At 48.4% G+C, this 27772-nt stretch overlaps 2 long non-coding RNA genes across 2 annotated transcripts; one reads left to right on the top strand and one right to left on the bottom strand.

Moving 5' to 3' along the window:
* Positions 1–864: 864 nt before the first annotated feature.
* Positions 865–25043, bottom strand: LOC140690897 (uncharacterized). The gene is made up of 2 exons (XR_012066242.1): positions 24241–25043; positions 865–1073 (listed from the first exon to the last, which is right to left on the bottom strand). It is a non-coding gene; the product is annotated as an uncharacterized lncRNA (long non-coding RNA).
* LOC140690896 (uncharacterized) lies at positions 24933–25590 on the top strand. The gene is made up of 2 exons (XR_012066241.1): positions 24933–25279; positions 25400–25590. It is a non-coding gene; the product is annotated as an uncharacterized lncRNA (long non-coding RNA).
* The last annotated feature ends 2182 nt before the right edge of the window (positions 25591–27772 follow it).

The following is a 27772-nucleotide window of genomic DNA, read 5'->3' as shown; positions in this document are numbered from 1 at the left end:
AGTAAGTGAAAGTGTGGCAGGAAGGGCTTTCCAGGGAGGGGGAACAGCAGGTGCAAAGGCCCTGAGGGAGGAAGGAGCTCTCTGAGAAACAGAAAGAAGGCCAGTGTGGCTGCAGTGCAGTGAGCAAGTTGTGTGCGTGTCTGTGTGCATCGGGGGAGTGCGGGGAGGATGGGATACCGGAACAACGCAAGGTGGGGAAGATGGGCAGGGGCCAGACCTCTTTGTACTTTATATAAAGTGTAAAGAATTTGTCCTTAACCCCAAATCATTGGAAAGCCACTGAAGTGCTTTAAAACAGGCAAGCAATATAATCGGATATGAGGTTTAGGAAGATCCCTTGGGCTGGGGGACGGGGCCAAGAATGGAGGTGGGAGAGCCATTGGAGGGATACAGGAGCTGGCATCCCAGTAGGGTGGTGCTAAAGGAGATGGGGCCAGGTGGATGGAACGCATAGGTATCTAGGAAGAAGAGTGGAGATGGGGACCTGGCTGTGGACTGGATGCAGAGGGACGCAGGGGAATTGTTCAGCTCCATGGATAGATGGCTACATGGATACAGGAAGGGAAACACATAGGTAGGGGTGGGGAGTCTGGAGTGAGGATGCACATGACCAATTTAGGTTTGTGCAGGATGTGTTCCAGGCATCTTTGAAACATCCAAACATCCAGGCACTGTTGTCGACTGACAGGTTGCCTCACCCTGCAGGGTGGGCAACTTATAATTGCTAAAGCTGACTTTCTCACTGCAGTCAAGAAGCAAAGCGGTGGTGGTGGGGAATAAAGTAAACAGCCCAAACTGCATTGTGGACACTCAACATCAATTTTGTTCAACGCCTGCAAAGAACTGTCAGGCAAGGCAAGTGTGTAGGCGGACAGAAAAAAAAAGGGGTTCTACTTTATTTCCATTCTTCAAAGATTCCAAGATAGCCATCACTTGGTTCATTGCAATTCAAATGAAATCCACATTTGTTGCGTACCTCTTCTATGGTGGGCTTAAGGGTGGGCGAACATAGGAATTCTGTCTTTTTTCTCAGTGCCTCCCTGGAGAAGACTCAGAAACCATCCCTATGTGATCTGGAGTGGAGAGACCAAAAAAAATTAATCAGGACAAGTAATCAAAACTCAGTTCGATCCACACGCTAAGTAGAAGCTCAGTCAGCTGTGCCAAGTGATTAAGATTAAAAAAAAATATGTTTTCTTTGGCCCCTCTCTTCAACATTTTCCTAATTTTTTTTCCCTCTAAAACTAAAGAGAAAAAAAAAAGCCAAAAAAAAAAAAAAAGAAAGAAAAATAAAAGCAAAGAGAAGACTTCACAAGCACCTCGATGAATGATGTGGAGTTCTCCTGGAGTTTTCAATTTGGCTGTATTGATTCATAAGGTCTTTTCAATTACTGAATTCTTCTTGGTGGCAGTGCGCGGGGCCTGGGTACGTGAGAATCATGCTCTGTTTATCCCAGGTGCTTAGGAAGGGGGCATTTATGAGCCTGCTTTAGAGGGATGAAGTTGCAAATAATGAAGCTTCCCACGCAACATTTATTAAATGAAATCTAGAATTCATTAACCAAAGAACTTGTCTTGTATTAGAAAGGAAGGGGGGGGCTTGAGAAAAATAGAGACTACAGCAGTTATCATGAATATAATATATGAAGCAATTTGAATCCAAGGGAAGGCAATTTGGAATCTTATTAAATTTTCATCTCTCCTTTCCTTGCGTGAGCAGCGTTGGGTAGCTTCTGGGGAGTCATCAATCAAAGTACAGGTGCACGAGGAGGTGCGGGCTGAAAAAGACCCAAGTCCCAAATCCTTGCTCTGGTTGAAATGGGGTTGCCTAGTATCTGGTCCGAACCAGGAACTCAGTAAATATGAATGATAAATGATGAATGACACCCTACTGAATATGCATCGTTGATTCATTAACATTGAACTCATGGCCAACGGCACTATAGCTCACGCCTGAATGAAGTTTATCTAAACCACGTATTTTCTTCCTAAGGTGCATCTTGCGCTTAGGAACCCTGGACAAGGCTTCCCCGTTGCGCTTGGGGCCATTTTAAATGGGAAATCACCAAACAGAAAGCACAAAATACAAAAGCATCACGTTAAGCAGACTGCAAAAAAAAAAAAAAAAAAAAAAAAAAAGACACTTGTTTCCAGTATGAGAGCTGAAAAAAGCGGGCAGGGCATCGCCTCGTTTAACCTCAGCTGGGAACTTGCAAGTCGGCTGACTCTACTTCTTTGCTGCTCTGTGCATGCCCGTGGAGGTGCTGCAAATGTTGATTTCTGGGGTTACAAACACATTTTAGCAAGAAGGCGAATTCTCAAATCCATAAATAATGAGGATCACCTATACTGAGCTAGTGCTCGGCAATATAGTAAGTACTCAAGAAAGGTTTCTTATGATGATTAAGAACTGGAAAGTAGGTGGCTTATGGGATTCATGTCTTTGTGGGAAAAGAAAAGGCAAAAATGAAGAAAAACCTCACCACAGACTCCCTAATGCCCAGAGGGAGCGGTTCCCAAGGCTTATAGTAGAGTTACCTATATATTTAACCTCTAGAAATTCAACTCTGGGTGTGTGTAGCAGCTGGGGGCATCTTAATTCCACCTGGCATCCTGGGCTGGGGGTGATTCCCTTCCTGGTGGTGATGGGAGGGTGGGGAGGGAGGGAGGGGGCACTGTCAGTGGGTTAGAGCAGTGGTTCTCAAAATGTGGTCCCTGGACCACCAGCAGCATGAGCACCACCTGGGAACTAGAAATGTGACTTCCTGGGTCTCACCTGGGACATCCTGGACGGACACCCTATGAGGGCATCGTAGCAAGTCCTGCAGGCAATTCTGGTACTCAGGTTTGGGACCCCTTGCTTAAAGGGCCGGTGTTTGCTGCCTGGCGGCAAGCATCAGCTGTTTATCATCCTCTGCATTATTTATGAGGTTTTGTTAAAATACAAATTTCCGCCAGTTGATTGGCTTGCCTGGCATGGTTCCCTGCATCTCATAAATCAGAGGCTGCCGGGCTTTCTTGTTTAGTAATTCTCCAACTGTGAACCGTTCGGGAGTTGCAATGAGATCAGAAAACCCTCCACTCAGAGGGAGGTGAGCCAGGCTGGCTCCCACAGGCCCAGAGTTCCCACCCACCCCGAAGCCCCGCTAGGGCCCATGGAATTGCAAAGGGGCCCCCGGAACCTCGGGCTCTGGATGTCAAAGGACTGAGGTGTACATTTCAGCTATGCCAGTTACCGGCTCTGAGATGACGTCCAGCCCGTTTCCTCGTCTGTGTGATGGAGGAGGGAGCGTCTTAGGACTTAACTAATATAACAATGATTGGTTCTTGCTTTTCCCCAGTCTTGGCCTCCGAGGACTGCAGTGACATGCCCCAGGTCACACAGCTCTTTAGTGGTGGAATCAGGCTAGAAGCCAGGTGTCCTGGGTCCTTGCCTAGCTTTTCTTTCTCCCATACGAGGACTCCTGGACCTTCATAGAAGCATCTGGGGGCTGGTGTTGTATGCAGCGTTGCCAAATCAGTTGTCCTGCTGTTGCTGCTGACTGAGCAGAGGGGTCAGTTTTAGGAGTCTGGACACGTGGCCCCTGGCCTGGCCCTCTTTGGAGACTGAGGGGCAGGAGACAAGACTGATGAAGGCAGTTACTGCCCCTACTTTGAAATACAAGCCCTGGGTATCTGCCTTGTTCTCTACTTGTCTGTAAGCTGCCTGGTTGGAGGGGGGAGTCAAGCCCCCCTCCTTTGTATTCCCTGTCTGTCCAGGGAGCTATTTCCCCGCTGGTGAACTGGTGGTTAACAGCACACGTGTTGGAGTCAGAACAGAATGTCATCGGTGTCTGTGTGTCCTTGAGAAAATTGCTTAACCTCTCTGAGACTCAGCCTCCTCATCTGCAAAGTGGGACTAACCATAGCATCCACCTTACAGGGTGATGGTCAGAATCGACTGAGACAATCCTTGGCACAGGGCCCCGCACGGAGCGCCCACTCAGAGGTAGTCATGTGTAAGTCTCGGATGGGTGCCCACCCTCTCAGTAATTCCCCAAGGGCAGGGTATGCACCACGGGGTGGCGGGGAAAGTAGAAGAGACAAAAAAAAAAATTTGGTGACATAGAGTATCTGTTGGACCACAGAAGCAGAATCAGTTGGGGGGTCTATACTAAGAGATTTACGGCAAGGAATTGGTTGCGTGATTGTGGGGGCGAGTCTGAAGTCTACAGAGCAGGTTGTGGGGAAGGACAGGCTGGAACTCTCGGGAAGAGGCTGAAGCTACCATCCACGGGCAGAACTTCTTTTTCTGGGAAACCTCAGTTCTCCTCTTAAAGCCTTTCAATGGATGGAATCAGGCCCATCCAAATGATGAAGGACGTATCCTAATTCGTTAACTAGTCCCCTATGGGTGGACTTCAAGGTTGCTTCTACTTTTTGCTACAGATCTGTAATCCCTTATCCACATTTTCTGGGGCCACTTCTGTTCTGGGACTCAGTGTTCTTTGATTTTAGACAGGTTTTGGGTACATACATCACATACTATCTAAATACCACTAGGGGAGTTTGGGGCAGCACCCCATATTCAAACACACTAATAAATTCTTCAGTGAAACACACAAATATTCCCACAAGTTGGACAAATATAGTTTATAAACAGCCTCATGTCCGTACAGGACCGGTCTTGCCGCCAAGTGGGATTGTTGGCTCCCAACATACAAAAACATGTTCAGTTTTCAAAGCCTCTTGGATTTTCAAATTACAGATAAATACACGACTCTGAACTTAGGCAAGTATTTCTGGAAGATAGATTTCTCAAAAAGGCGTTGCTAGGTTGAGGAACGTGTACATCGTAAAACTTTAGAACTTGTTGTAAATTTCCATCCCCAATTGTCCTCTGAGCACGTTAGTTCTGAGCGGGGATTGCCATGGAAGTGGCAGCCAGGCTCCAGCATCCCAGGGTGATGGAGGTCTGCAGGAGCTGGGGGTGGCTGTGGGGTCTTGAGGAGAGAGTGGGGTCTGCTCTGTGCACCTGCCTAGGAGACAAGAGCTCTGCCAGTAGAAGGAAGAGCCGAGCTCAGAGAAAGCAGAGCTCAAGGAGGTAGAATCTGAGCTTCCAGGAGCCTGCAGAGTGGCAGGGGAAGTCTCTGGGGAGCTTGGCCTCAGAGCCTGGAGCCCACGTGAGGCAGCTGGTGTCCGAATTAGCTCTGGCCCTCTTCCCATCCCAGAGCCGTGAGCTCCGGGACAGGGGTGGGGCTCTGTTTCCCTCCAAGTCTCTCCATCTGTCTTCATCAGAGGGGAAAATGATCCTGAGTAGCGATGAAGGCCTGCTGTGGCCCCAGCTGTCAGAGCGGCTGGCCCAGGGTGGGCGTTGGGTGGGAGCCCTGGGTGAGTTTGGCAGGTGCTGGGTACCCCCTGAATTCACAGCAAGATGCAGGGGTGTTAAAAAACAGGAGATGGTTCCAGGTCTTCCACATGGTGAGGTTGGAACCTGCCCAGAGCCTAGCGCTTGGTGGGAAATTAATATGTGATTGGATGGAAGGAAGTTCAGAAAGAAAAAAAAAAGTAGAGAAAAAAAATAATTTTAGCAGGTCACAGCTAAGACGAACTTTGGCGATCACGCTATGTCCCCATTCTACAGATGGAGAAGCAGAGGTACAGAGGGGTCAAGGAGCTGGCCCAAGGTCACCCAGCTCTTCTGTCAAATGTATGTCCTGCTCCTGACCTGCTGTTTCTACTGGGTGGGGTAAGAATCAAAGTTCATCACATCCATCCTCTGCATAAAATCTTCTGTAGCTCCCCATTGCCCTCAAAATAAAGATGTGTCTCTGATGTGACTGACACGTCCTGCATGGTCTGGCCCCCACTCTCCTCCTACTATCAGCCTGGACCCCACCTCCTCCATCTCTGCCTCCAGCTCCCCTGCCTATGGGCAGTTCCTCTACCACTCACCGTCCTTCCCTCCACAGGGCCTTTGCACGGCCTCTGCCTGCTGGATAGGCACCTGAGTGCTGGGGCTGGAGCACCTGCTTCAAATCCCAGTTTCTATAGCTTCTCTGCTGGGTGACCTTGGGAGAGTCACTTCCCTTCTCTGGGCCTCAGTTTTCCCATCCGCAAAATGGAACTGATGATAATAAAGCCTGCCGTGTTGGGTGGTTGCAATGATTAAATGAGTTATATACATGTGGGGGAAAACACTCAGTTATTACTCCTTGTGGCCCTGGGAACTCTCCCTCACTGGTCGGCTGTGATGGCTATTTCTCCTCCTGTGTGACCATTTGGCTAATGGCTGTCCCTCTGCTCGAGTGTAATCTCCAGGAGGGCAGGGCAAGTCAGCCTCACTCATGGCTGTGTCCCCAGTGAGCAGCACAGTGCCTGGCCCACGGTGGGAGCTCTGGAAATGACCAATTCATCTCGGTGAACTGGGACATGACTTCACGACTGTGTCCATGCAAATCTGATTTCTCCAGCTTACATGTGTCCAACAAGCCTCAGCCACACTCTCCCCTCTGCCCTGACCCTGATCTCTTTTAAGAAAGACAATTATCTCAACAGAGACTGCTCTGCCTCGTGCCTGGGTCCCCAGGCATCTGGCGGTGGCCTCGGTCTGCCGGGCCGGTCCATTTAGCCCCATCACCGCTCGTCTAATTAGATCCATCAAGATGAATACGGAGCAGCAGCTCATCCTGAATGCTCCCGATTAACCCAGGAGCACCCTCAGCGGCCACCTCTGGGTCTCCCCAGTCTGGGCTGGCTCCCTTAAGGAGCCGGGAAAATGCAGTTATTTCCCAGTGATACGGCTGAAGGGAGAGTGGGGCATGACTTGGGCCAGCCTATCCCCTGGGTTATCCCAGGCAGAGCCCTGGGTTGGAGGGGGCGGGTGGCACAAGAAATGAACATAAGCCCAAAGTCTCCAAACAGACTTGCAGACGTAGTAAACAATCTTATGGTTACCGGGGAAAGGGGGTGGGAGGGGATAAATTTGGGAGTTTGAGATTTGCAAATGTTAGCCACTATATATAAAAAGAGATTAAAAAACAGATTTCTTCTGTATAGCACAGGGAACTATATTCAATATCGTGTAACAATCTTAAATGAAAAAGACTCTGAAAAGGAATATATGTACATACACGCAGGACTAGGACAACAGGCTGTGCACCAGAAACTGACACATTGTAACTGACGACACTTCAATAATTAAAAGAAAGAGGCCAAAGTTTCCAGCAGCAATCTCCCCTATGCTTTAGTTTATACAATGATGACCATGAAATTCATTGATTCTCCCTTGACTGGTGCTGAAGGTGGGATCCTCTGTCCACCTTTCCACCGCTTCACCACTCTAAGCTCATCATCGCTGACTGGTCCTGCTGTCTGCGCTGTGGCCCCCTGCAGTTCATGCTCCACCCTGAAGGCAGGGTGATTTTCCTAAGGTGCACATCCATCTCTCCTCTGTTTATCTTCCTCCATGGCTCCCCATTGCCCTGGATAAGAGCCTTCTGATAAAGGTCTACAAGACTGTTGGTGATCTGCACCCAGCTCAATTCTTGCCCTTTTCCCATCTTTGCTCCAGCTCCTTATATTTTAAGATTCAGGCAAATAGGATGTCTTCACTTTCTTGATTAAGCTCTGTCCACTGCCACCTCCAGGTTTTTGCATCTGCTGTTCCCTTCGCCAGGAACACTGTGCCCCCTGTTTGCCCGGCTGAAATCAATTCACCCGAAAGTTTTCCTGATGTCCCCAGGGTCCCTCTCACCATATCACACATTACTGGATCACTTACTTGTTCAATGCCCTGTCCCCTCTTTCTGACTTTAACTTTACAGGGTCAAGGACCAAGTCTGTCTTACTCATTCATAGATCCTCAGTGCCTGGCACTAAGTGGGTGATCAATAAACATTAGTAAAATGAATCTGAAAAATGGATGTTTTGGATTGTATGGTCCTAAAGGGTCCTGATGATGATGGTGATAATGACAGCAATGATGATGGTGATGGTGGTGATGATGATGGTGATGTTGGTGATGATGATGGTGATGATGATTATGGTGATGGTGATGGTGATGTGATGGTGGTGATGATGATGGTGATGTTGGTGATGATGATGATGGTGGTGGTGGTGGTGATGATGGTGATGATGATGATTATGATGGGAAGCTAGGGTGGGTATTATCAGCCCCATTTTACAGTCAAGGGAATGGAGGCTTAGAAAAGTGGAGTGATCCAGTGCAGGGACCTCACAGGGGTACGGAAAGGCAGAAAGTTCACAGAGCCAGCCCCGCCCACCTTGTACATATTAATCACCACTATGATGCACACTACTTGGTGCCGGCACATTCCAGCCTAGGAACCTTCTCTACATCAACAGTTCTTTCCCATCTCACTGTCCCAGTCCGGGCCCTGTGTCTCATGTGGTTGATTGGAACAGCCTCCTAAGAGTTCTATAACAGATCTCCCTGCTGGAATCCGTCCCCTGCCCACTGTGGAGGAGTCAGAAACCTTAGCTGCTCTCACATTTCCAATCTTAACAGCCCTCAGTGGCTGCTTTCTGCCAACAGGATGAAGTCCAGACACTCCTTGAGCCTGGCACCAAAGAGTCTGCCCGATCAGGCTCCAGTCCCCCACAAGCTGGCTCCTACTCCCCATCCAAACTTCTTTCTCACTCTTTATTTACTCCACCCTCCAGGCTAACCAATCCACTCTTTGTTTGCCCCTTTCCCCGCTCCCCCAATTTCCCACCCCCATGTTTTTTCTCATGCTGATCCTTTTGCCTAGAATGCTTTTCTCTCTTATTTCAACATGGGAAACTCCTCTTCATTCTTTAGGGCCCAGCCCAGATACCACCTCCTCCAGGAAGTCTGTCCAGATTTGCCCCCAATAAACGTGATCTTTCAACTCACAAAGTACATTCTCTGGTCTCTTTCGGTGTCTGCCTCCCTAACCATCTGTTTCATCTCATGTCCTTGCTTCCCCTTCCCTGCCACATGGGAGGCCCCCCGGAAGGTGTGTCCAAGGAGGGGGCACAAAGTGGACACTGTAGAAATGGGCAGTTGTCTAATCAACTAATTAATGAGTTAGTTAGTGGAAGGATGAATGAATGAAAGACCACAGGGTAAGGTTGAAAAAGTCCAGACAGACCTGAGTTTAAATCTACTTCTGGCACTGACCAGCTGTGTGACTTTGGACAAGTCCTTTCACCTCTCTGAGCCTCAGTTTTTCTGTGTGACTTTTTTAGGGCTGTTCAGAAGATTGGAAATAACACAAGTAAAATGGCCAACACATAGTAGGTGCTCAATAGACTGATGCCTTTTTTGAATGAATGGATGAACATACAGGGCAGTTGAAAGATCCTGGGTTTCAACACCAGTTGAACCTGGTTTGAACCTACTTCAGGTACTTTGTGGTTGTGATGACTTTGGGGATGTTTCTTTACCTGGTTCTCAGTCTCCTCCTCAGTAAAATGGCAGCAATTGTCCTTGGAGGCCGGGTTGTGGCAGAGGGTAGAAATACTTCAAAGTGTCAAGCTCTTAAAAGTGACCAGTTACTGCAATGATGATGATGGTGGTGATGGTGGTGGTGCTGGATTATTCAGGTAAATTCTAGTATGATCCTTGTGATGGTTCCTTATTTGTGTCAACCTGACTGGGCCAAGGGATGCCCAGGTAACTGGCTAAGCATCACTTCTGGATGTGTCTCTGAGAGTGTTTCTGGAAGAGATTAGCATTTAACTGGGTGGACTGAGCAAAGGAGGGCGCCCTCACCCATGTGAGTGGGCATTATCCAATCCACTGTGGGCTGAATAGAACAAAACAGTGGAGGCAGAGTGAATGCTCTCTGTCTCTCTCTGTCTCTACCTACATATCTCTGTCTGTATTCTTTTTATTCTGTTGGTGCTGTTTCTCTACAGAACCCTGCCTAATCCAATCCCGATTTTATAGCTGAGACTCAGAGAGGTAATATGATCTGCCAAGCCCACACATCTTGAAAGTGGCATTCCTTCCTTTCCCAAAGACTCTTTTAGGAATTGATTTCCTTCCAGGGGATCTGTTAGTAATCATGAGAGAGGCTGGGAAGCCGTGGGTGGGAGATGCAGAGAGGGTGGGGCTGTTTCTGGGACACTTTCAAAGCCATCCTGAAGGCACTGCCACTCTTCAGTGGGGGCGTGATGGCTACAAGAGAGTGGGTCCGGCTCCTGGCTGTGGGCCCCCGTGAGATTCCCTGCACCCGAGTAATGCCAGAGCCTCTAAACAATTCCCATCTGCAGACAGTCTTCATGGACCACTATCCATCAGCTAGTGATTTCCGAACAAGCAGAAACCCTTGGGCATAAATGATTCCTGCAAAACCAACAGATGTGACGGCACCCCTGCCACCACTGAGTGTCACATGATCAGAGGACTGTGGCCTGGGGCCTCCATCTCCGGATACTCTAAACCCCCTATCATGCCAAGGGACTAGCGGGATCACGGACATTCTATGGGATTTGCCTGAGTCTGAACTTGAGATCTTCTGTTTGCTGCCTGTCTTAGCTTATCTAAGCCTCCACTTCTTATCTGCGAAAACAGGACAACCAGACCCTCATGTGAGTTTTAGGTCAGATACACAAAGACTCTTTTTATATTGCCTGGGACATAGTAGGTACTCAGTAAATATTCCTTTTTATTCTCCCCTCGCTTCCTCCTTGTCTCCCTCCCTCCTCTTTCCCTTTCTCCCTTCCCTGTGAAGGAATGTTCATGCATCTGTACTGAATGCTACTGGGGTCCTGTCCATACTCCTCCAGCATTAGAAGACCCCGAACCTGCTCACAGCCTCCCACAGCCAGCACCCTGCCCATGTCCCCTCCACTGGGAGAATCCTTCCCACTTCTCATTCTTCCTCTGTGCTTAAGTCATCTTGGCTCCTACTTCTATGTCCCTTCAGGCTTGAGGACAGTGAGGCGGAGAGCTTGCCTCTGTTTCTAGACGTCTTTGCAGACCTTCTTACCATCTCATTGACTTTGATGGAGATACATTGTTATGGATTCAATGTTTGCGTCCTCCCCAGATTTGTATGTTGGAACTCTACCTGCAGTGTGGTGGTCTTGGAGGTGGAGCCTTTGCATCCCATGTGGTCATGAAGGTGGAGCCCTTATGAGCAGGATTGTTGATCTTACAAAGGTCATAAGAAAGCTTCCTTTCTCTCTTTGCTCTCTGACAACAAGTTGGCGGTCGGCAATCCAGAAGAGCACTCTTAGACCAGAACCCAGCCATGATGCTGGCACCCTGACCTTGGCCTTTCCAGCCTCCAGAACTGTGAGAAATAAATTTCTATTGTTTATAAGCTGCCTGTCTATGGTATTCTGCTATAGCAACCCAAACTAAGACACATATGTTCCCATCCCGCACCAACACCGTGGCCAGAGGGATGCAGGAATGCAGAATGGCCAAGTGTGAGCACTGGTACCCCTTCAGACACACATGTTAGCACCTCTGGATTGACAGTGGGAGCGGGAGTTCGAGATGGCCAAACCTTACCAACAAATGTCCCCTATGTGGTTTCAGTGACTGTATTTTCTATTTCAAGAAACTAAATTTAAAAGGTGACTTTCATTGATTTAAAAAATTTGAAGTGGGGAGGGTAGAGCTCAGTGGTAGAGCACATGCTTAGCATGCTCGAGGTCCTGGGCTCAACCCTCAGTAACTTCATTAAAAAAAATTAAAACAAATAAACCTAATTACAGCCCCCACCCCCACCAAAACAACAAAAAAGTATACCATTAAAAAAATTTAGCTCAAGTGGCAGAGCACATGCTTAGCATGCACAAGGTCCTGGGTTCGATCCCCAGTACCTCCTCTAAAAATAAAGAAATCTAATTACCCCCCCAAAAAAATTTGAGTCAAATATCTATTCCTATCTAGACAAATGTCTGCTCATGTGCCAATGATCTGGCTATTTATTACTCAACATATATGAGCTAAGTGGCTGAAAGTTACAGGAATCAGGATCTCCATGAATGCAGGCAGCTGCATTTTGAAAGATTCCTCTGTGGATTCTGGCGTCTCTCTCAGACTGTGACCCACATGCCTCAGTCTGAAGGTGGGTGGGGGCATTTCTGGGCATCTGGATAGTAATACTGTTCCAGGATGGGGTTCCTTCCTGATTTCTTGCTCCTGGAATTTTGGGGGAAATAATAAAATTTCAGCCTTAGATTCTTTACGTTTGGTTTCTTCATGATGACCTTCCTACTGCCACCTGAGAACTGATGGGAGGGGACATTAATGGAAGTCACCCAGATCTGCAGGTGAGAAGCAGAAATCTGGATGCGTTCAACCCCACCTTCAGCTTAAGCCTTTTCTCCTCTCTCAAATATCACCCCCAAATATCTTTGTTTACTCGTCTTGAGTTTGTTCTAGCCTTGTATTGTTCAAGGGCAAAGCCTTTCTATTAATAATAGTATTTTCTATTAAATAATAGTATTTACATACTATTTATTAAGTCTTAGTTTGTTCCAAGAAATGGTTTATGTGCTCTGGGAAATCTGTATTAGTTATCTATTGCTCTCAATGACTTATTCCAACACTTAATAGCTTAAGGTGGCAACAATAAACATTTATTCTCTCACAGTATCTGTGGGTCAGGAATGTAAGAGAGCTTAGCAGGTGGTTCTGGACTGGAGTCTCTCACAAGGTTGCAGCCATGGTGTTGGCTGGCGCTGCAGTCATCTGAAGACTTGACTGGGGCTGGAGGATTTACACGCAAGATACCTCATTCATGTTCCTGGCAAGTTGGTGCCGGCTTCAGTATCCTCACATCAGGGTGACTGGCTTCCCTCAAGAATGACCCAGGAGAGGGCAACAGAGGGACCGGCATGGGACAACTGCTATAGATGACTTGTGTTCAGAAGAGGTTGGGGTGGGCAGAGAAGGAGGCACAGAGAGGTTACTGGTCCAGAGCAATTGTGAAATACATCAGGGCACAAGTTTGCAATTTTAAAAATTGGGACCCAAGATCTGGGAATAAATCTCAACAGCTCTTGGCTTCACCCTTTGAACTCTTGATTCTACCCTCTGACTCATCCTTCCTTCTGCATGAAACACTTGCAGATAACGTATTTTCTCAGCTGACTTTCTTTCTGTAGAAATGTTGGGATGGGGTCCAAAGTCTTCTTTTAAATCTGTGCAGTTTTCCGTCTCTTTCAATCCAAACTGGCTGTGTTGCCAATACATTTCTCTTACAAGTTTTGTGGGTTTCTTGAGAATGTCACTGGGGATTCACTCCATTAGGAAAAAAGCCACCACAGCTGAGAGTCTCACTGAACTGAACTCTTCTCTACCCTGAGCTTCTGAAAACCTCAGGGTATCTGAGGCACAGTGTCCTTAAGGTTATTAAAAGCTGCATGGTCTGACTGATTGGTTATCTGTGGCAATTAGATATTTTTGAGGCTGTAATAAAGCATTTTATGGTCACAACTTCAACTTCATCTCTATGCCTTTTTTCCTGACAGTGCCCTGGATTTGATCTCTGTCTGAAGACATTTACTTTTAGCACCATTTGCCGTCTGGAGACATGGGCAATTTTCAAAACCATCAAGTTTGTGGTCATTCCTTTAGCCTGTATCACTCCTCTTGCGTATTGCCACAGACACTGAGAAGGACCAGGAGTCATCTTCGACATTCTGCCTGGAAATCTTCTTATCTACATAAACTATATACATTATCCTATTTCCATGTTGTCACAGGTGAAAATGTTGCTAAACTCAGTCACTATGTAACAAGCATCCCCTTCCTTCTGTTTTATCACTTATTCACATATGCGTTCACTCATCAAATCATTAGCTCAGCCAGTAGTGACATGCGCAAGACACAAGGATACAATGATAACACAATTTTCAGCTTAGGACCATGGCAGGTTCTTAAAGTGCCAAAGTCATTGACTTTTGAAGGATGCTTGGAGAAAGAGACTACAATTTAGGCAGGAACACTAAATTACGTGGTCATAAATCCTCAGAAAAATTGCTATTTTCTCTCTCCTCCCCCACACCCTGCCACCTTACTAAGTCACAAGATGTCATCAAAAGCTTAATAACACCATAGGATCTAGGGCAAGACATGCGCTTAAGGGAGAACAAACCCTGTTCCCTGGATGCTGTAAAATGTGCTGCATCGCCTTGATCTTGACCTTGGGCTAGAAAAATGGGAACCTTTCATAAACTGCAGGAAATCTGTGAGTTTTCTGAAAAGCAGAGGGCCAATAAAAGCCTTGACAGCAGCCCAGCAGATACTGGCCTCACTTCCAGCTGCAGCTGGGGGACAAGCCAGCAACGTTGGCAGCTGCCCACAGGGGAGAAAGCCTGAGGCTTATGCCTGCGAATTTTGAGGACACAGGTGCTCTCCCTAGCACCTTCAGTTTTCTCCTAGGATTTAGTTTAAAATACAACCTGCTTGCCAAGACCCTGAATGATCAGACCCATGTCTCCTGTTGATGCCTCATCTCCCTTTCTCCCCATCTCGCACTCTGCTCCAGCCACACTGGCCTCTTTGTGATTCTTCCAGCATAACAGGCTCTTCCCACCATTGTCTTACAAGCAGTTTCTTCTCATCTTCTAGTTGTCAGTTCAATTGTCACCTCTTCAGAGAAGCCCCACGCAAGCACCTTATTTAAGATGACCCATGTTCTCCTGTTATCTTTTTTTCTTGTGGTAAGAACTGTAAAGATCGACTCTCTTAGCAACTTTCAAATATGCGATACAGCACTATTAACTATAGTCACCATGCTGCACATTATTTACCCATGACTTATTTATAACTGGAAGTTTGTAATTTTGGACCCTCTTCACTCAGTTCTCCTCTTCTCCCATCCCCCGCTTCTGGCAACCATCAACCTGTTCTCTGTATCAATGAGCTTATGTTTGTTTGCTTTTTAGATTCCAAATATAAGTGAGATCCTATGCTATTTGTCTTTTTCCATTGGACTTATTTCACTTAGCATAACACCCTTGGAATCCATCCACGTTGTGGTAAATGGCAAGATTTCATTCTTTTTTATGGCTGAATAATATTCCATTGTATATACCATTGTATGTATATATGCCAGATTTTCTTTATCCATTCATCCATCAATGGACATGTAGGTTCTTTCCATATCTTGGCTATTGTAGATAATGCTGCAATGAACATAGGCGTGCATATGTCTTTTTGAGTTAGTGTTTTTATTTTCTTTGGATAAGTACCCAGAAGTGAAATGACTAGACCATATGGTAGTTCTATTTTTAATTTTTTGAGGAACCTCTATACTGTTTCCCATAGTGGCTGCACCAGTTTACGTCCCCACCAAACAGTGCACGAGGATTCCCTCATCTAGCGCACATGTTTTCCCATTTTCTTTTTATCACACCCCGTTTTATTTTCCCCCAGAACTTATTACAGTATTTACTTCTTTTATTTATTTACTTTACTTGTTTAACTGTTTAATCTGTTCACTACTGCCTTCCAGAAGAGAGAAGACTAGAGACCTGCCCCTGGGCTCTTTAAGTCTGGAAGGATAATTTTAGGACTGGAACCGTGAGGGTGACCTCATATGTGCACAACTCCAGAGAGTGCTATTCAATTTGATCCATGGTTCTCAAGTGGAGAGAGCTGGCAACGTCTGGAGGTATTTTTGATTGTTATGACTTGGGAGTGGGGTGGGGTGGGGTGGGGTGGGGTGGGTAGAGCCCAGAGATGCTTCTAAACATCCTACAATGCACAGAAAAGCCCTTCACAACAATTATCTGTCCCTGACTGTCAACAGTGCTGAAGTTGAAAAACCCTGATTTAGACTACAGTGTGAATGTTACTCTTATGTGTACCTGGGCCTTCACACAGTTTGGAGCAGTTTCCTCCCCAGAAACCCAGCAGCTTGGCGCTGTCTGTGGTGCTGAAGTGGACCCACCCCCTTCACTCAGTCCCTACAGCTTGTCCAAACCCCTTTCTTGATCCCATTTGGAATCCTGTTCCCGATTTCCGAGTACTGTACACAGAATTATACATCAGAACTGGAAGATTCTTAAAGATCAAGTAATCTAACAGCCCTCTTTTGTACAAGAAGGAAACTAAGACCCAGAGCCCAGATTTGCCATTGCAACAGAAGATCATGTTGCAATGGAATATCATTTACCTGCAGCTTATGAAACGCATGTGTCATTTACCTGGGGCCCTCCCTGACCAGGACAATGTGGACAATGACATTTTGCCAACTGAGGATTGTTAATGGAAGTGTCTCCTGACTGAGAAGCTCTGTGAAGCTTCTCCCTTAATCAGGTGGGAAACTAGAGAGAAAACAACTTGGAAGATATGCTCCCTTGGGGCTCAGATGAGGAAACAGGAGACTCAGAGGAATCTGCTTGTCCAAGGTCCTGCAGCTGGCAAGTGGCAGGGCTGGGGACCAAATCAAGCTCACTCACGCCCAAGTCGGCTTTTGATTCCCTTGTAACTGACTGTCTCATCCTGTTTCACAGCCAAGGCAGTGGAAGTGAAGGACCCTGCTCTACACGCACAGTGGGGAGTGCCAGACACAGGATATGAATCCAGGTCTTTCTTTTGAAAGCAAGGTCTGTTTGGCCTGTAGAACTTGGGACTTGGTGTCAATGGCTCCATAAGGGGAGCCTAGGTGGATCTGAGGATGGGCAGTGTCCTTAGTGTAAATGTGTGTGGCCTTGGGCAAGCCATTTACCTCGCTCTCTACTTCCCCATTTATAGTTGCAGAATGCCCATCAACCTCACGTGTTGGCTGTTATACTCAAGCAAGATATTGACCCTGAAAGACATCTTAATAACAGCAGCAGTGGCTATGCTTTATTGAGCACCTACTGTGTGCCAGGCATAAAGTCCAGAGATCTGTAAGCTCTATTTCCTTTCAACCTCACCCTATGAGACGGGTGTTTTGATTCCTTGGGGTGAGCTGCGGGCCTCAGTTCTTTCGTCTGTGTAATGAGGAGGATGTTGTAAGTACTACGTAGGATTATTTGAGTATTAAATGAGTTAATATAAGTAATTATAACAGGGCCTGGCACACAGTAAGCACTAGGTAAGTGTCCTATCACCATGCTCAGCTCACAGCTGGGGAAACTGAGGCTCAGAAGTAAATGACTAGCTCAAGATCACACAGCTGAGAAGTGACCAACCAGGTCTTAAACCAGTATCTTGGGACTCCAATGCCCATTCTCTTCCTGTTTGGAGGTTCCTTGTCCTGCTCCAGACATCAGGGTGGGACATCTCAGCCTCTATGACTTTGGCCTGTCCTATCTTGGTCCACGGAAGCCCCATGCCCACTCTCTGAGACTCCAGGGGCATGGAAATAAACTGCAGAGCCCAAGAAATAAATAAAATTAACTTCATGCTCCCAGTGTCCGGAGGCTGTAGCGGGTATTGAATTATTCAGGCTGTTTGGGTGTGAGCTGTTAGTTTTCTGCTGTTCTCGTCTTGACGGCCGGCCTGACAGATTGATGGATGAGCCAGTAAAACACTCGGAGGCCAGGAGGAAAATTCTTAATCATAACTCACTGACGGGAGCAAGTGTTTTCTTCTGCACTGGCAGCTCGAGGCTCAGCCTGGCCTGGACTCTCCCTCATTTCCCTCTAATGAGGCTGGAGATGCCAACTGCAGAGTCATACTCGGTGACCAGCTGAGCACCCAAGGAAGGGCTTTTAAGAATGGAGCTCTTTTTTCATTTATGTTTTTGTTTTTCAAAAATGAAGTGCCTTGATTTACATAAAAGGTACAAAAATCTTAAGTGTTTAGCTATATGAATTTTTACCTTTGCGAACATGCTGTAATCAACCAGTCAGGTCAAGATATGAAACATTCCTATTCTTCTAGAAGTTTCTTTCATTCTCCTTTTCCAGCCAATACACCTCTGTTCCCAGACAAGGCTAACCCTGCTCTCCAGCATCATAAATTAGTTCTGTCTTCTCTAGAGTTTCATACAAATGGAATCACATAGTTGGTGCCCAGCTTCTTTCATGAGCTTTTTGTTTGTTTTTGAGATTCATCCATGTTGTTGCATGCATCAGTCATTTGTTCATTTTTAGTGTTGACTAGTATTATATTATATGAATATACAGCCATGTCTTTATCCGTTGGTGGACATCTGGGATTCTCCAGGCTTTGTCTATCGTAAATAAAGCTGCTATATAAACATTTGTGTACAAGCCTTTGTGTGAACATGTGTTTTTATTTCTCTTGGGTGTATACCTGGGAGAGAGATGCCTGTGCCTTGAGAAAGTGTTTAGTTTTACAAGATAAACAGCCAGACAATTTTCCAAAGTGGTGGTACCATTTTACATTTCCCAACAGGAGTATATGAGACTTTCGGTTGTTCCACGTCTTCAGCACTTGGTATTGTCAGCCTTTTCAATTTCAGCCATTCTGATGGGTATGTAGGTGTTAATCTCCTTGTGGTCTTCTCTTTGTGTTACTCAGGCTGGCAAACCTCCTTTCATGCCCTTGGGGGTTATTTGCATATCATTTGCATATCGTTTCTGCGGGATCTTTTCAACGCCACCTGGAGCCCACGCAACTCAGCTTCTCTTCATGAGGTCTTCCTCTTGGACTTGGGAGCCTGCGGGTACAGTCTGGAGATGCGAGACTTAACACCCAGGGGCCACCTTCCAGCAGTGGAGATGGAATTTAGTAGACGAAAGACACAGCTTGTCATCTCTCCAGCTGGTTGACTCTGAGGCATGTTTCCCAATGATTCTTAGAAGGACCCCTTTGGGACTGAGCCCAGTTGTCCGTCAAAGTCACAGCCCTTTAGCAGCTTCTCTCCCTTTCCCATCGCACTTCCCCAACTCCCTTCCTTGTTCTTTCTGGGGTTGCCCGGGGTTGCCTGCACATACTCAAGTCTTCGTTACAGGATCTGCTTTAGGCGAACACAAAGTAAGATGGCAGACACCCCAGAGATCAGCAAGAGCAAGAAGCTGCCACCTCCCCAGGGGCTGGAGGAACAGAGTCGGGGTTGTGTTGCTGGTACCCAGGGGCTGGGGACACCTGACAAAAGCTGGAACAGTGTGCTTGTTCAGGGGAAACTTATGCCTCTAAGGAGGCCAGCACTGTCAGACACGCCCCTCAAAGTGGTGAAGGAAGGGGAGACAGGCCCTGGCTCCTCCCTGGTCCCCATCCTTGAATCACCTGCCTGCGCTTCCCATTGGTGGAGTCCAGACAGAATCCAGATGATCCAGGAGCCTAGGAAATGCAGCTCACAGGGTCAGGCCCCTGAGATTCAGAGCAGAGATAAGGAGGGACAGGCCCAGACCCGGTGGGAAGCAAGTGGGCAGGGGGTCCTCCCAGGTGCCGAGGGATGCCCCACTCCCTTTTCCAGTGGGCACCCACACCAGATCCAAGAACCGCCTCTTTTGCTGCTGCTCCTTCCCCCAAGGCTCTGTGTGGGATGTTCTGTTGGTCCCTTGGCTCCTAAGCATGACAGCTGCCCCTTTTGCCCAGACACAGGGCATGGCCTGGAGCCCCTTCTTCCTGGGCACTTGGAGCTTTTGCTTCCTCCAGGGTGGTGGGCGGCTTAGGTATCTGTTGTCTGCAAGATTAAAACCTACTAAGGTGGAAAATGGCACACAGAGTGCCAAGCAAAAGGATTCCTTCCCTCCGCAGCGAGAAGGCAGTCCTTTGAGCCAGTGCCAGGGACACCGGATGCCTCCGCTGGCAAGGCCCGCCCTAGCAGATGGAAATTACAGACCTCAGTGCCCTGCAAAGGAACAGTTTGACAGAGAGAAAAAAACCCAGACTGGGGCCAGCGTGTTCACCCAGCCCATGCACTGACAGGTCAGCTCAATTCCCCCCAGCCTCTGCTTTGCCATCTATAAAATGGGATCAAAATCCTTATTGCTTTTCTCCTGGGCCGTTGAGTCGATTAATGTACAGAGAAGGCACCTGTTAACAGGATGAAGGTAAAGAACTGAACTTGGCCCCTGAGCATTCTCCAGCGCAGAGGTGACCTTGAGTAGATGTACCAGAATTTCCAGTGTCTCTTTAGCACAGTCACATGGTGGGAAAATGAATGTGGCCCCCAGTGATTAATGACCAGTTAAGTTGGTGCCTAATAAATGCTTGTTAAATGCATGAGTACATCAACCCCAGCCCCATACCACTTATTAACTCAGATCTAAATTAATATCTGTTGTCAGAGCCCAATGTCTTGCTCCAGCCCCTTCGATCTAACCTCCTTTCCCACTGCCCCCCAGTATGCAGCTTGCATCCTCCTGATGGCCGTCATCTCATCGTCCTGCTGACTTGTGGCTTGGCTACGTCCCTCTCCAGAAGGCCACGGCTTCTGTTACAGAGTGGTGCTGAGTTCTGTACCACTTCCCCCACACGTCCTACTTTTTGTGGCCTTGTCTAGGCCAACTCAGGCTTCTGGACTCCTCTATCCCATCCTTGGTGCCTGACAGTCGGGAAGGATTTGGTGAAGTGGAAGGACTGAGGGGAACACAGCATAAGCGAGGGCCCAGGGGTAGGAGCGAGTGGGGCCTAAACAGAGAGCAGGGAAGATATGGACCAGATTAAAGGGATGGGGTAAGTTGCCGAGCACCTGTTCTGTGCCAGGCACGATGCCAAGCTCATTACACACATTCTCATTTAAGCTGCTTAGATGTTTTATGACGAAACCTGCTTATGGAGCTGAATCCCAGGCTCTGCAGTCAGACGGCCTGGACTCAGATCACAGCTCCTCCGCGTCCTGGTAGAGTGAACTTGTAAGAACTTGACCTCACTGCCCCTCAGTTTCTCCAGAGCGAACATTGCGCATGTGGTATCTACTACTGGGGTTCTTGTGAGGATGAGGAGTAAATAATGGGAAGTGCTTAGAACAGGGCCTGCCACGTGGTCACTGCTCAGTGGGTGTTAGTTATCATCAGGGTCTCCAGACTTGTGCTGTCCAGTATAGCAGCCACTAGCCACCTGCTGCTAACGTGAATGAATTAAAATCCAATAAAATTCAGAATTTAGTTCACCACATTAACCACATTTCAAGCGCTCAATAGCCAGTGTTCTGACGAGCACAGGTGCAGCATGTCACCATCACTGATCAGCTTTATCAGATGGAGCTGCCGCAGAGAATGCTGGTACTAGTGGCCACATCCGGGGAGGAGAGCCTGGGGGATGGTGAGGACAGGGGTGGGAGAAAGACTTTCCTCTTTTGTACATTTGGAACTTTTAAAAATCATGAACACTTATTACTTAGCAAGATACAAAAACACACCTTACAAAGCAACCTTTTTTTTTCTGTACAGAGGAGAAACTAAGGCTCAGAGACGGTCCAAAGCCACAGTGCTGGAAAGTGGAGGGTCCGAGGCTGGAAACTTCTATCTGACCTAGAGCTTGAGCCCTGGCCCAGCAGGCAGCTGGGATGTACACTTGAATGGAAATTGAGTGTCCCAAAGACAGGAGATGTTTCAAATGGCCCAGCCCTGGGGACTCCCAGGACCTACTTCCTTCATTTAGTCCTGACCAGCGACCACCACTGTGTCATGCCCCTTAGGGAAGAATGAGTTGGATTCTTGGAGCCCACATTACACGGCCTCTGGTAAGAGCTCTGGCTCTGGTGTCAGGAGGTGCTAGTTCAAGTTCAGGCTCCTCTACTAAACTGCTGTGTGATCTTGTGCCTCGGTCTTCTCATCTGCAAAATGGGGATTAATCACTGTTCCATGCTCATAGGGCTGTTGCCAAGATCAAGGGAGACAATGTGAAGAACTTGGCTCATAGCGAGCCCACAATATGGGTGAGTTAATGTATTATTATTTTGTTAATCCTTTAAAGCTGGCCTCTGGAGGAATACATGAAGGGGGAACCATTGGTGGTCCCCCCAAAGCGTATTCTCTTCCCACAGCCCTCGAAAGGGCAAAGAGAGAGGGTAAGAGCGAGGAGGAGGCTTGAAACTCTCTCAGTTACAACCATGCCCATTCCCTGCCATGTTCCCCTTAACCTTGCAAAGCGTGGGCAGAAAAACATCACCTTCTGATAACACAAGGTGGGGCAGAAGGCAGGAATGGCCTTGAGGAATATTTATGGGGCTGTCTCCTGGATGTTCTCCAGATTTCCTTGAAAGTCCCAAGGTGAAGCAGCAATTTCGTATCTGCCATTAATCTTGCAAATAAATGCATAAAGTGGCCCCAGCTGGGAGCTTTCCTATTAATTGATTGTGGTTTCAGAGCTGAGGTCAGAGCTCATTAGGCAGGGCTGGGAGCGGTGGGCCCACTGAGCTCCTATTCCTGAAGGTGGCTGCCACGCGGCACGTGGAGCCCGCTACGGCCCTGGCTTATGAGTGAGTGATGCTCGGGGCTCCCCATCAGCACCAGGACTGGTATCCAGAAGACCAAGGGGAGGGAGAAGTGGCTGCAGAGGACCCAAGGTGGTGCCACTGAGTGATCTTGGGGCTGAGTGTGGACTCGGGAGACAGGGTACAAGTCTGGGCCCTCTGCTCTGCACCCGCCAAAACTCAGTCACTGCCCCCCCGAGTCTGATTCTTCATCTTTCAACTGGAGGTTATTCCAACACTTAGTACAGAAGGTTACTGTGAGGGTTACGTGAGCACTACCATTATCGTCAGGTCAGAGGAAGTGCTCTCATGGGATGTGACTCCTGGGGTCCCAATCGTCTTTCCTTCAAACCCTGATCCCATCTCCTATGGGATGGCTGAAATACCCCCATTCATGTTCCATCTCTCAAAAATAAATAAATGAATAAATTGGGAGTTCAAGATTTGCAGATACTAACTGCTGTGTTTAAAATAAATAAACAAGTTTATACTGCAGAGCACAGGGAACTATATCCAACATCTTGCAGTAACCTATGGTGAAAAAGAATGTGAAAACGAATATCTGCATGTTCATGTACACCAGAAATCGACAACATTGTAAACTGACTATATTTCAATTAAAAAATATATATATATATACAAATAATAAATACATGCAAACACATTGAGCTGTGATCCATCACTGACAGCCCGGGGTGGGTAAGGGATTGAAGATCAGGGTTGTTTGGGGGAAGGGATGGAAGAAACCAGGGGGCATTGGGAGCCTGGGGGGAGTAGGAGGGGACCCTCAACATGCGTAATGGACTTTACAGTTTCTATAGGACACACATTCATCCACCCACCTGCTCACCCCCCCAAGTCAGGAAGCGGACAAACAGGCTCTAACAACTTTGCTAGTTTTCCTACCTCCACTATTTCTGAAATCTGAGTCCATGTCACTCCTCCCTCCATGTTTCAGGCCATCTGCTTGGTGCCTCTTTCCTCCAACATCCACTTCACGTCTCAGAGCCTTCTCCAAAGCCCTACCATATAAAACCACTAACTCAACCAGTCATTTGTTCAGCCAGCCAAAGAACCAGCCAACCACCTAATCAATCAGCTAACCAGTCAGTGAACTGACTATCTAACCAGCTAACCACTCAGCCAAGTAAAAGAACAACCAACCAGCCAGCCACCAACCAACTGATTAACCAACCAACGAATCAACCAATTATCCAACTAATCAGTGAACGAGCCAACCAGCCAACCAACTACTCAACCATTCAATAAGCAACTAATAAATCATCCAACCAACCCCACCGACCAAACCCACTGACCAACCCTCCAACCAACCCACCAAATAAATACTAACCAACCAATCAACCCAAGTTTATTCATTCGGGGCAAATTCGTACAAGCAGACTGAGTTGGCCCAGGGAAATGGCTGTTTCCTGTTGGGGCTTTTAGCAGCCCACTGAAAGGGGCCTCATCTTTGCACTACCTCCCTGTGCCACCCTGGGCCAGGTGTTATCCCCTCGGAGCCTGAATAGACTAGAGGTTTACAAACTGGGTTCCTGGGGCCCCGGGTTCTGTGGCAGGGCCCTGGGGCTCCCTTGCCAGGCAGGAGGCGGCCAGGTGGGCGGGGCTGGGAGAGCCTTCTCTACCTTCTCCTTTCATCTGTTTTGTATGTTGAGATTTTGAGTAAGACTTTGAAGTCTTAAACATTTTTTAAACGTTCAAAAACCATTGCCTTGGGTCACCTTTTTCAGCTCTAAGGGGAACCGACTGGGTCTTTGAGGTTGTAGGGGAGGCGTGAAGGAGACCCTGGACTCCGGACCTGGAGTTTCCAGTGGGCAGAACGGAGTGAAGGTGCAGAGGCGGCCGCGATGTGGGAGTGCCGAGCTCTAGGGCAGAGCAGTTTGGAGCCGGATGTGCTTAGGCGCTCTCAGGGACCACACTGTCAGTGAAGGGCTATCACCAGCCCCTAATTGCATTTCCTCACCTGTTTCCAAGCAGAGCTGCTTCCCGTGATCCAGGGTCCGCTGGAATTCCCAAACAGCTCTTGGCAGGGCGTGGGGGCGTACTTGAACATGGCATCCACCAGGAACTGACTCCAGGGGTCTGGATCCACGGCTGCCCACCTGCCTGTTTCTCAGAGCCAACATGGGGGGACGAGCATGGAGCCAGGACGTGTAGGGAGACTGTGTGCATCACAGCCGCCCATGGCAACTGGCCCTCCGAGGCCCCCGGGTGGGGTGTGCAGCTGGGGCTCCAGCCCCCAAAGCGAAAAAGCAGCCAAACTGTACCCAGGGCTCCCACGGTGGGGGAAAGTAGCCCCGTACTGGGGGCTCAGGCATTGGATTGAATCCCAAACTGCTGTAAGACCTCGGACAAGTAACTTCACCTTTCAGAGCCTGTTTCCTCTTCCGCGTAAAATGGGGGCGGTCAGTGGTTACACCGAGAAGTGCAAGGTCAAGAGTGGGACGCGTCTTCATTTACTGGGTTCCCTGCTGTACAGATGAACAAACCAGCCAAGCAGGGGGTTTTTACAGGAGCTGCGATTGCCATCGAGGATTCTAAGTTGATGTCTCTTTCCATAACCCTATATACACATTACGCTCCGCCCGCCCGCGAGCCTTGTCGTTAGTTGCCCAGCTTTGAGATTGAAGAACGAGCCCAGAAACAGCGAGAGACATCAGCGGCTTGTTGGACGCGGCAGGGGGTCGCCCACGTCTGACGAAAAGCCCTGGAGCACGAGTCCACCGCGCGCAGCAGACGGAGAGCAGGACATAGCAGCAGCCTTCACTCCTCGGGGGAGAAGGAGGCGGCCACGAAGGGGGGAACTGACATCAGCTGGGCTCATCCGTTACCAGGGGAACCAGAGCTGGGGCACGCCCCTCACAGCCCCTCAGGTTAACCAGCATCACAAAGGGCAGATGTTTCTCTCTAATAAACTAGCGGGTGGAGCCGTTCTGGCCCAAGGATCAGAACAATCTCTAGTAGGGGCAGGGGGCAAGCACGTTCGTCTGAGTAGGGTGTAGGTAAGTCAGGGGCTGGTCGAGCCTGGGATGGACAGAGAGCAAGACAGCTGCCATCTTGAATGGCCTGACCCTATACCCTGGGACATTTTTTCTTCTCTCTGGAGGATGTTTTTCTTGCAGGCAACGTCAAGCCAGCCGTGGCTGGGAAAGCTTGGGTCTGGTTCCGTCCAAACATGCAGGAATGATTCTGGGGTCTCTTATCTCCACACCACCACCCCTGTCTTCTTAGCAATGCCTCCCACCCCAGCAGCGCACGGGTTAGATCTCTCTCCCAAGCTACATTAAACATCCCCAGCTTGCCTGCTCACTGATCCGAGAGGCTATCATTTATTCAGAAGCATCGCCGGGTGTTTCTGATTTATTGGTGATGGGTCAGCTCTGTTCTTTACGCAGCTTATGGTCGAGCCATTAAATTTTCAGAGATTAAGAGCATGATGGGGAAGATAAATTGAGTGATTCTGGGGATCCTGGAAGAGAAGTTCCTAGGAGGGGGTCCCCACACGCCTCCATGCTCACCTCATGAGTCCTTGTCTGCTGCTTTTGGGATGAAAGCTATCCCGTAAGGGTGAAATTTGCTCCCAGAACGGGAGGATGTCCATTCCTGGAGTCACAGGGTATCCTCATGCTAGAATCGTAGAATATCTGAATCGGAGAGTCACAGATCATCAGAGTAAGACAAGTTCTTAGAATCATGCATTCCAGCCCTCCCATTTCACTGATGAAGAAACTGAGGGTCAGGATGGGGAAGTGACCTAATCAGGAGAACAAACCAGAAGGCTGCATCCTGACCCTCCTTCCAGGGCTGCTTTTGGGGCACCAGGATTCCCTCCTCTGAGAATACACTTTGGGGATACTTCCCTTGTGTTCAGAAAGTCATCCAGCCACGTTCTCCTGCTCTCAGCCCCCAATACTGGCCCCGCCCATGGGCCATTTCATTCCCAGGTAATTCCTTCAGTCCAGCCTGTTTCAGAGGTGACATGTTGGCATGCACGCCCACAGGTGGCTTTCAGACATATTTTGATGGCTGGTTTGGTGTTTGAAAACAACCTGAGCCAACTTCTCTAAGCCAGGAGATTTCAGCGTTCAAGAAACCGTATTTCCAGATTATTTTCAACAACAAAAAAGGAAGCTATAGCACATTGTCCAGAAATGCAGAAACAGGTCTATATTTCTGCTTGGCAATGGAACTGAGTAGCTGCCAATCTGTTGGGTGAAGGTACCGTCTCCACTTGACCCCAGTCCCCAGGGCTGCGTCTACTGTCCACGGGTTCCTGTGAACAGCCTGGCCTCTGCAAGCATTCCTGTCCCTTGATCCATCCTTTCTGGCCCTGCTGAATGGGTCACAGCTGACCCCATTGTCCGCTCCCCAAGAGTTCACTGCCCTGAGCGTCAGCTCCAAAGACCTCTGGCTTCAACTTCCACCCCATCCCTTGTCCTTGGAGTACCCATTTTAAAACAGGCTCAATTGACTTGCCAAGGATAGTGATTAATTAGAAATGAAAACCCGCTGCAGGAGCGCCTCAGAGGCCGTTTTGATCTCTGATGCCTCTTGAATTCTCCGTCTTTGTTCTGGCTCCTGATGGGGGACTCCATAGGCAGCGGGGGGATGCTGCTGTACAGATGGCTTACTATTTATGACAACCAGCAACCCATCCCCCCACCTCTACCTCCTCCCCGTCTCTTTCTTCCTGAGATCCACCCCATGCTGTGGGGATGTGTGTGGTGGGGAGTGGTTGGGGGCCATCGCGGGTCCACTCCCGTCAGGCCGTGAGGGTGCGTTTTGTTCTTTCCCTCTAGTTCGTTATCGCCCCCAGGTGACGCTCAGGACTGTCAAAGTGGTGGAGAAACGATGGGGAGAAGCTGAAATCTGAGAGGTTAACTTCAGAACCTGAAACTCACCTCTGGTTCTTGGCTGGGCAGCGACAAAAGGATGCTCTTTAGAAATGCAGACTCTTCAGACCCCACTCAGACTTGCTGAATCAGAACCTGCATTTTCATCAGATCCCCCAGGCCAGTCATGAGACCAGAGCACGTTTCATCTTTACCTAGGCTCCCACGCATTCACTGAGGGTGGGCGCAGCCTGACATAGTGGTCCTTACATGACTGGGGGGTCTGATTCTCACCACCCTCTACTCTTCCCCCTGCCCAGGGCCAGGCGCACAGTAGGTACTCAGTACGTTTTTGTAGGTTTGAATCCTTCTTAAGGCTAGGTTCCTGCAGTTCTCAGCCTCAACCACACATTGGACTCCTTCGAGGAGCTTTAAACTTTAAACCAGGCCCCATCCTCAGGAAGTCTCACTTAATGGCTTGGGCGTGGCCTGGCTGTGCCTGGGCGTGGTTTGGCTGTTTCTGGGCGTGGCCTGGGCGTGACCTGGGCCTGGAGCCTTGAAAACTTCCCAGAGTTCCAAGTGCAGCGCCGGCTAAGAACCGCTGTGTTGATGCTTCAAAGCTCTGAGTGGTCAAAATCACCCTTTCAAATCCCACAGGGAAGC

The sequence above is a fragment of the Vicugna pacos genome, chromosome 32 (genome assembly GCF_048564905.1).
Source record: "Vicugna pacos chromosome 32, VicPac4, whole genome shotgun sequence".
Lineage (NCBI taxonomy): Eukaryota > Metazoa > Chordata > Mammalia > Artiodactyla > Camelidae > Vicugna > Vicugna pacos.
The sequence above is the reverse complement of the archived record's forward strand: the minus strand, read 5'-3'. Positions and strand labels throughout refer to the sequence as shown.